The sequence below is a fragment of the Stigmatopora argus genome, chromosome 20 (assembly GCF_051989625.1).
Source record: "Stigmatopora argus isolate UIUO_Sarg chromosome 20, RoL_Sarg_1.0, whole genome shotgun sequence".
NCBI lineage: Eukaryota > Metazoa > Chordata > Actinopteri > Syngnathiformes > Syngnathidae > Stigmatopora > Stigmatopora argus.
The window spans coordinates 8,615,324-8,622,620 of NC_135406.1; positions in this window are offsets into that span (position 1 = coordinate 8,615,324).

The following is a 7,297-nucleotide window of genomic DNA, read 5'->3' on the forward strand; positions in this document are numbered from 1 at the left end:
GAAAAAGCATAACAAAACCAAGCAACCCTAACAGTTTGTCTGTTGTGTAGTAAAGCAAGTTTAAGATTACATCCATGTTCATTTCAGTGAGCTGTTTATGTTTTGTTTCATTATGTTAGGGACCTTCATGAGACAAAATAAAAGGTGATGTTGAATTAATTTCTTTCTAATGGGGTTCAGGTTTACGGAAGCTTATCGCACTCGCCTTGAAAATAAAATAAAATCCTGGCCGTTTTTCAAATTAATTCATCTTTGGTGTTGTTTTTTTAAAGTATTTTTTTCTTCGTTTTTCAAATTAATTTATTGTCTGATGGTTTTTTTCTTTGTTTTTCAAAATGTATTTTTGGCGTTATGTTTTTGAATTATTTTTTTCTTGTTTGTTTTTCGTTTTTATTTATTTTTTCCTCAGAAAAAAAATACATTCAAAAATCGAGCAAACAGCAGTTATCGACATATTTGGAAATCTCGCGTGGACTGCGTCCCCCAAATTCTAGACAGGAGGACCCGTGCTCGCGTACACACCTACCTCCATTCAGCACAATCATGTTTTATCCAGATATGCGGCAAAGACAGTGCGAGACAGCCCAGTCATCAAGTCACCTTAATGACAAGTACGCTTCTAAGTTTCCTCTTGTATAGAATTTGAAACCCCTCTTCTTGGCCAGTCTGTAGTCAAACATTCATTTGGAAGGAAAACTTAAAGCATCACACAACAAACCCACACAGGCGCAAAGACCTTTTCAAACATTCAGTAAGAGAGACACTTTTTTGCTCAGTTTGTTGCCAATGTTTTATTCCTAAGGACAGGAATTTCTTTTCTCATATTTAGATGTAATTTTCGATTGTTTTCACTTTTTTTACCTGTCTTGTTCAGTTGTTTTTTAACTGGTACTGCATTTTCTTTTTGTTGAGAACATGCTCTCAAAGTGTATGAAACTAGAATGCAATTAAACACTTGTTGTTGTTAATATTTGAAATAGATGACAAAAAGAAAAATGGACTAAATGTAATGAAATAAAAATGAATTTTCCTATTTGACTATTTTCTGTTCCTTTTTCACAATGAATTTTAGGCCTTACCTGACATGTTTCGCGGTATCACTTCCGCCTTCATGAGAATGTCAAGGCATTTCAAAAAAACAATGCGTTTTTTATCAAATTCCGATCTTGTGAAAATGATGCGATCAGGCCCGATTTCCGATCTAATTTTTGATCAGTAGGAATCCCTCAGAAGAAAATGAGAAAAGAGAAGTTTTACAGAATTTATAATTTTCAAGAACAAATTTTCACAGCAATGGTAACACTTGGAAGTGGGGTAGTTTGCTTCTACAAAAAAAGAACCGATGTTAGTAGCAGAGAATGGTTTCGATCCATTGAGCCCTGGATTGTGGGCCAACCACGCTTCCGCTGCACCACTCTGCTTCTTCTGACATATTACTTCACACTTCACAAGGTTACTCACAAAACTAATCAATCAAATCGTAGCAGATATACTGAGAGCACGTGGGTATTTCCACCTGCTGACGGAGCTCCTGAGGACCACCAGCGCAAGAACCTCGGTCTCGGCCGGGGACTGGCATAGCCTTGGTTAGTCCTGCTATTCACAGAGTCATCCATTACGCATTTAAAAATTTCCATTACAATAAAAAATGCGGTACGAGACATTCGGCCCCGGGATTTACAAATCAAGATACCATGTTGAATTTAAACTTGTACTTAAGATAATAATACCCCACCGACGAATCATTACCTTATCGTGGTGGTGGGGTTTGTGTGTCCCAGTGGTGGGGTTTGTCAGTCCCAGTGACCCTTGGAGCTATGTTGTCCAGAGCCTTGTACCCCTGGTAGGGTTATCCATGGCAAACTGGTCTGATGCGAGGGATCAGACAAAGAATGGCTCAGAAGACCTCTTATGATGAGCAACATTATTGGACGACATCTTCCCTCACCCGGACGCGGGTCACCGGGGCCCCACTCTGGAGCCAGGCCCGGAGAAGGGGAGCGATGGCGAGCACCTGGTAGCCGGGCCTAGACCCATGGGGCCCGGCCGGGCACAGCCCGGAGAGGCGACGTGGGTTCCCCCTCACATGGGCTCACCACCTGTGAGAGGGGCCAAAGAAGGCGATCCCCGGCTGCAGAAACTATCGTTTGGGGCGTGGAATGTCACCTCTCTGGTTGGGAAAGAGCCTGAGCGTGAGGTTGAGAAATTCCGGCTCGACATAGTTTGGCTCAGCACTACACAGCTTGGGTTCCGGTACCACCCCTCTTGAGGGGGCTTGGACACTTCCAGCATCCCTCCATCTTCGGGTGGGGGGACGGCACCTGATTGTTGTTTGTGTGCATGCACCAAAAAGCAGTTCAGAGTACCTACCCCTTTAGGAATCCTTGGAGGGGGTGCTGGAGAGTGCTCCTTATGGGGACTCCCTTGTTCTGCTGGGGGACTTCAATGCTGATGTGAGACCTCGAGGGAGTGATTGGGAAGAACGGCCCCCCTGATCGAAACCCGAGTGGTGTTCTATTGTTGGATTTCTGCGCTCGTAGTGGATTTTTTCATTGATAATACGGTTCCAGACTCTGGGTTAAAAGTTCTCTTTATATTTTTTTTCTGAACATAATCACCTACCGGAAATGTATCTTGATGAAAATATCTGGAAAAATTCAAATCTGGTGCTGTGGTTTTTGCTTGTTTAAGCATGTGCTGCTCCCGCTCTGACAAAGAAGTGGGTTGTATTTGAAGGAGTTCTTCAATTCCACAGTCATCACTGACATTATAGTTCGCTGACCAGAATGTCAGATGGTTGCTGTTTGACATAGCTTTCGCGAAAATGTATAAACTACCAATTCAGATGATCACGCTAGATCAAAATGATACATTTCAAACAATTTTCAAGTGTGATTTCTGGATTTTTCTTTTTAAGGTGGACCTGCACCTACGATGAAAATGTCAGAACACCATGATTTCTAAGTGGGAGAACTTGCAATATAGCTGGGTGTTCAAATACTTATATTGAACTCACTGAATAAGGTTATAAAGACACAATAGGATGCTTTTTGTATTGAAAGAAACTTTCATCATGGCCAATAGTGGATGCACGGATACTGTGCTGTCTAACTTAAAAATGTGTTATTTCTCTTTGAAGCAAACTTTTGATAAATTATAAAGACACGAATGCCCCACCCAAAACATGGCCCAAACACAAAACTTTACCTCAATCAAAAATCAGTTTTAAACAGTGAAAAATAGTGCTTGAGTGCATTTGTTTTAATCTCAGCTATGATTTTGCATTCAAATATTTTTTTTCTTTAATTGAAGAGTTTTTTTTATTATAGTGAGGTTATGAATTGTTTGAATGCACAGCAATATTTTGATTGAGCATTTTTTTTTATTGAATAAGACAATAATGACACAAATAGAATCACAAATGTACCTCCATTAATGTAGTTTAACAATATACTCACGATGAAAAAACAATCCAGAATTATCAGAGAAGATTTATTTTTTCAATGATCCACAAACTGGTTCTTTTTAATTCTGCTGAGCAAAATACCACCCACCTACTACTTCATGTTTGGCAACTAGCACGTATTAGACTACTGTAGCACCATCTTTGCAGTGATGGTGAACGACTGTTGAAGGAAGAGCACTGTTAGGTTCATCCAATTGTAGGTTTATCCTTAGGTTTTTCCGTATTCAGCTTTCAATAATAAAGGCATCTGTAGTCACATCTCCATTTAATTCTTGCAAGAGAGAATACATCCATCCGCGTCCCCGGTCAAGATCATTCTAACAACTCGAAGTCCGTTTCGCTAATTTATTCATAAGGTTTTAACGCCATGCCCCACAGAAGTCTAAACATTCGTAGAGTCTCACAACAATTTTGCACAGTTATCAAAACAATTGTACGTCCTGTCGAATCTTCCCAAAACAGTCCTTGGTTCCCAAGAGCGCTTGTTGTGAGACCATCTTCCGAAGCCGTAAACAGTCCTCAGTTCCCAAGAGCACCTGTCGTGAGTCCTCCGAAGCCGAAAACAGTTCGCAGTTCCCAAGAGCAATTGTTGTGAGACCTCTCCATGCCCATGGCCATTCCCTGTCCTCTTGATGTGAACCAGTCCTTACTTTAGCAAGACATGCATTAAAATGGCTTTTATTAATGCCAATAACTCTAACATAAAAGCACAGCGTTCAACACATATATGTATTGTTTAATATTGTTACACATTCAGGATCAGCATTACTATTCCTAATAAGCAAATATATTGATTAATATAGTAAGCATGTTTATAATAAGGCTTTCTATTCCTAAGTAAGCATTGCAAACACATTTATAATAATGATTATTCCAACATTCCCGCCTATATTATAAATTTGCACATGATCTCCTTTTACTATATGTTTGTTATTCATTTTATGACAAATCCAAAAAGAGACAGGGATATCTCCGTTGGCTGTTTTAATTTTACCCGGTTAGGCTCTACTCGTTCGGCAGGTCTGAAAAGCAGAAAACAAGATCATTTTCGCCCAATTCATCCTCGGAATTACCATGCTCCTGGAATTCACTGCTGTCGTCAGCACGCTTCATTAGTAGGGGATACAATTCATGCAATTTAGAATTTGTAGGGGCAATCGCAGTGGTTATAAGTCGGCTTATCAAAGATCTTAAGCAGGGAATAATACAACACCCACATAATGTCAAAATCGTAGCAAAAAGGGCTACGGAAAATGCAACAAATTGGGCCAAATCAAAAGGACATGCCACCAGCTTTTCAAGGCGGAATTCTCCGACTCCAGAATGCTTCTTCATATTGCGGTTGAGGGTCTGCAGGCCACTAATGGCCTGGGTGAGGGACCCACCGGGTGACGTGTTGTTGAGTGCAACATTTTCAAACATTGCATACGCCCCCTTGCTCCGCAAGCAGCATATCAACTGCTATGCGATCCTGGAACGCCATAAGACTGGTGGCTGCCAATTGTTCCTTTATCGCCACAAATCCCTGTTCAGTATAGTTTCCAAGTTTTTGGACATTGTAATGCAGGTAATTTATCCGATCAACATTTTATTTGGAGTAATTAAAGCAGGGGTCCCCAAACTTTTTCCTGTGAGGGCCACATAACTTTTCCCTTCTCTGATGGGGGGCCGGTGTCAGTTTGTAACAGAAAAAGTGTGACGATCGTAGGGGAGCTTAAAAAATGTATTGTTTTCCAGAAAGCCACACATAACCAAATAACCCTTTCCAGGTTCTTTACAGAAAAAGTCAGGAAACAAATAATAACAATATTAATCAAATAAATAATAACTAAATAACCCTCTCTGAGTTCTTCACAGAAAAAACAGGAAATAAATAACACTATTTATGAAATAAATAATATCTAAATAACTCTCTCTGGGTTCTTCATAGAAAAAAAGCCATGGAACATTAACTTTCTGTTGTGCCATGCACACTCTTCTCCCTTTGCCCTGATGAAGTTTATGCACGACACCACAACCTTCATTACAGAATCCCACGTCAAGATTTTGCAGCACAGTGCTTGCTGGTGAATTAGGCAGTGGACTCGTAGCGGGGCGGTGAGACCCCTTTTTTCCAACTCACGGTTCATGCGTCCTATTAAACCGCGAGTTTCGCCCACCATGCTAGGAGCCCCGTCAGTCGTGATGCTCGCCAGCTTTGACCAGTCCAGGTCCAACTTCTCCATGGTTTGGCACACTTTGTCAAAAATATCCTCTCCCGTTGTGGTCCCTTTGAGACTTTGGAGGGCTGCCAGATCCTCGCATATCTCAAAGTTTGCGCTAACTCCACGAATAAAAATGAGCAGTTGCGCTGTGTCTTGCACGTCTGTGCTTTCATCCAGTGCTAATGAAAAAAAGTCAAATTATTTCGTCTTCTGCTGCAGCTGGGCATATACATTACTCCCGATTTCTTCAACGCGTCTCGTGATTGTACTCGCCGACAGACTTACGGCATTAAATGCATCTTTCTTCTCGGGACACACTTCCTCCACGACAACATCCATACATTTCTTAAAAAACTCTCCGTCAGTGAAAGGCTTACCGTTGCTTGCTATCAGTTTAGCAACCCGAAAGCTTGCCCGAACGGATGCCTGCTTCAGCCGAGCTTGACGTAGAAATGTAGTCTGCTGAGATAATAGTCCAACTTTTCGCTTTGAGAGTTTGTCTGCTCGTATTTGGCCTTGCACGCTATCGTACTTGTCTTTGTGACGGGATTCATAGTGTCGGCGAAGATTGAATTCTTTGAATACTGCCACCGTCTCTTGACAGATGAGACAAACAGCCTCTTCTTTGCATTGAACAAAAAAATAATCGTTTGTCCACTGCAGGTTAAATACCCTGCATTCTGAATCAATTTTTCTCTTAACTAACCTTTTCGCCATTATTCCGTTCTCAAACAGGTTCAGGTTGCACAGTTTTTATATGCTTGAATAGCATCGCAATAGCGATGGTACCAGGGCTCCGCCCTCACCTGCGATCGTCCAGATGTCTCGCTAACACTGCTCATGCATGCAACGGTGGAAGTGCCCGCATGCATCAAAGGCAAACACTCTCCCCGCGCGTGTCACCAAAGAACCAATGCGAAGGCCCGCTTCACTGGGATGATTTGTGGGCTCAGCAGGGGTGCAATGAACCAAACACAAGATTAAAACGTCCCAGTCTTCAAGGCCAAATAGGAAAAAAATCCGATAGCGTCTCTGGTATTGTTCAGAGGGCCGGTCCAAATGTGCCGGCGGGCCGTAGTTTGGTGACCCCTGCTGTACACAATAATTAAGACTCTGTAAATCACAAGTTATCAAAGAAGCGCATTTTAAAGAAATAATATTAGAAAATTAGCAAGTTCTCAAAGCTGTTTTGAAACCCAAAAGGAAAAGTTTGTTTTTTTCTTTTATTTATATTATTCCCTTAACCGGGATCAACCTATAGATGTAAATTATATGTCTTGATTTTCTCATTTTTAATGAATTTTTGCAATTTTTCCATCAATTCTTTTCTTTTTGTGTTTTAGTACAATAAGTATTTTGTAAAATGTAAAAATAACTATATAAAAATATTTTCTGTTTACCACTTTAATTTTGAACTTAAAAAAATATTTGGTTTCCATTTGAAATGAAAAAGAAATGATTAAAATACATATTCCCTTACTAAGAAAAAAAGCTCAAATAAACATTGTTTTAGATCTACAAAAAATGTAAAATGCAAGGCTTGTCATTCAGTTATTTAAATCCGATTTAAATATATATATATATATATATATATATATATATATATATATATATATATATATATATA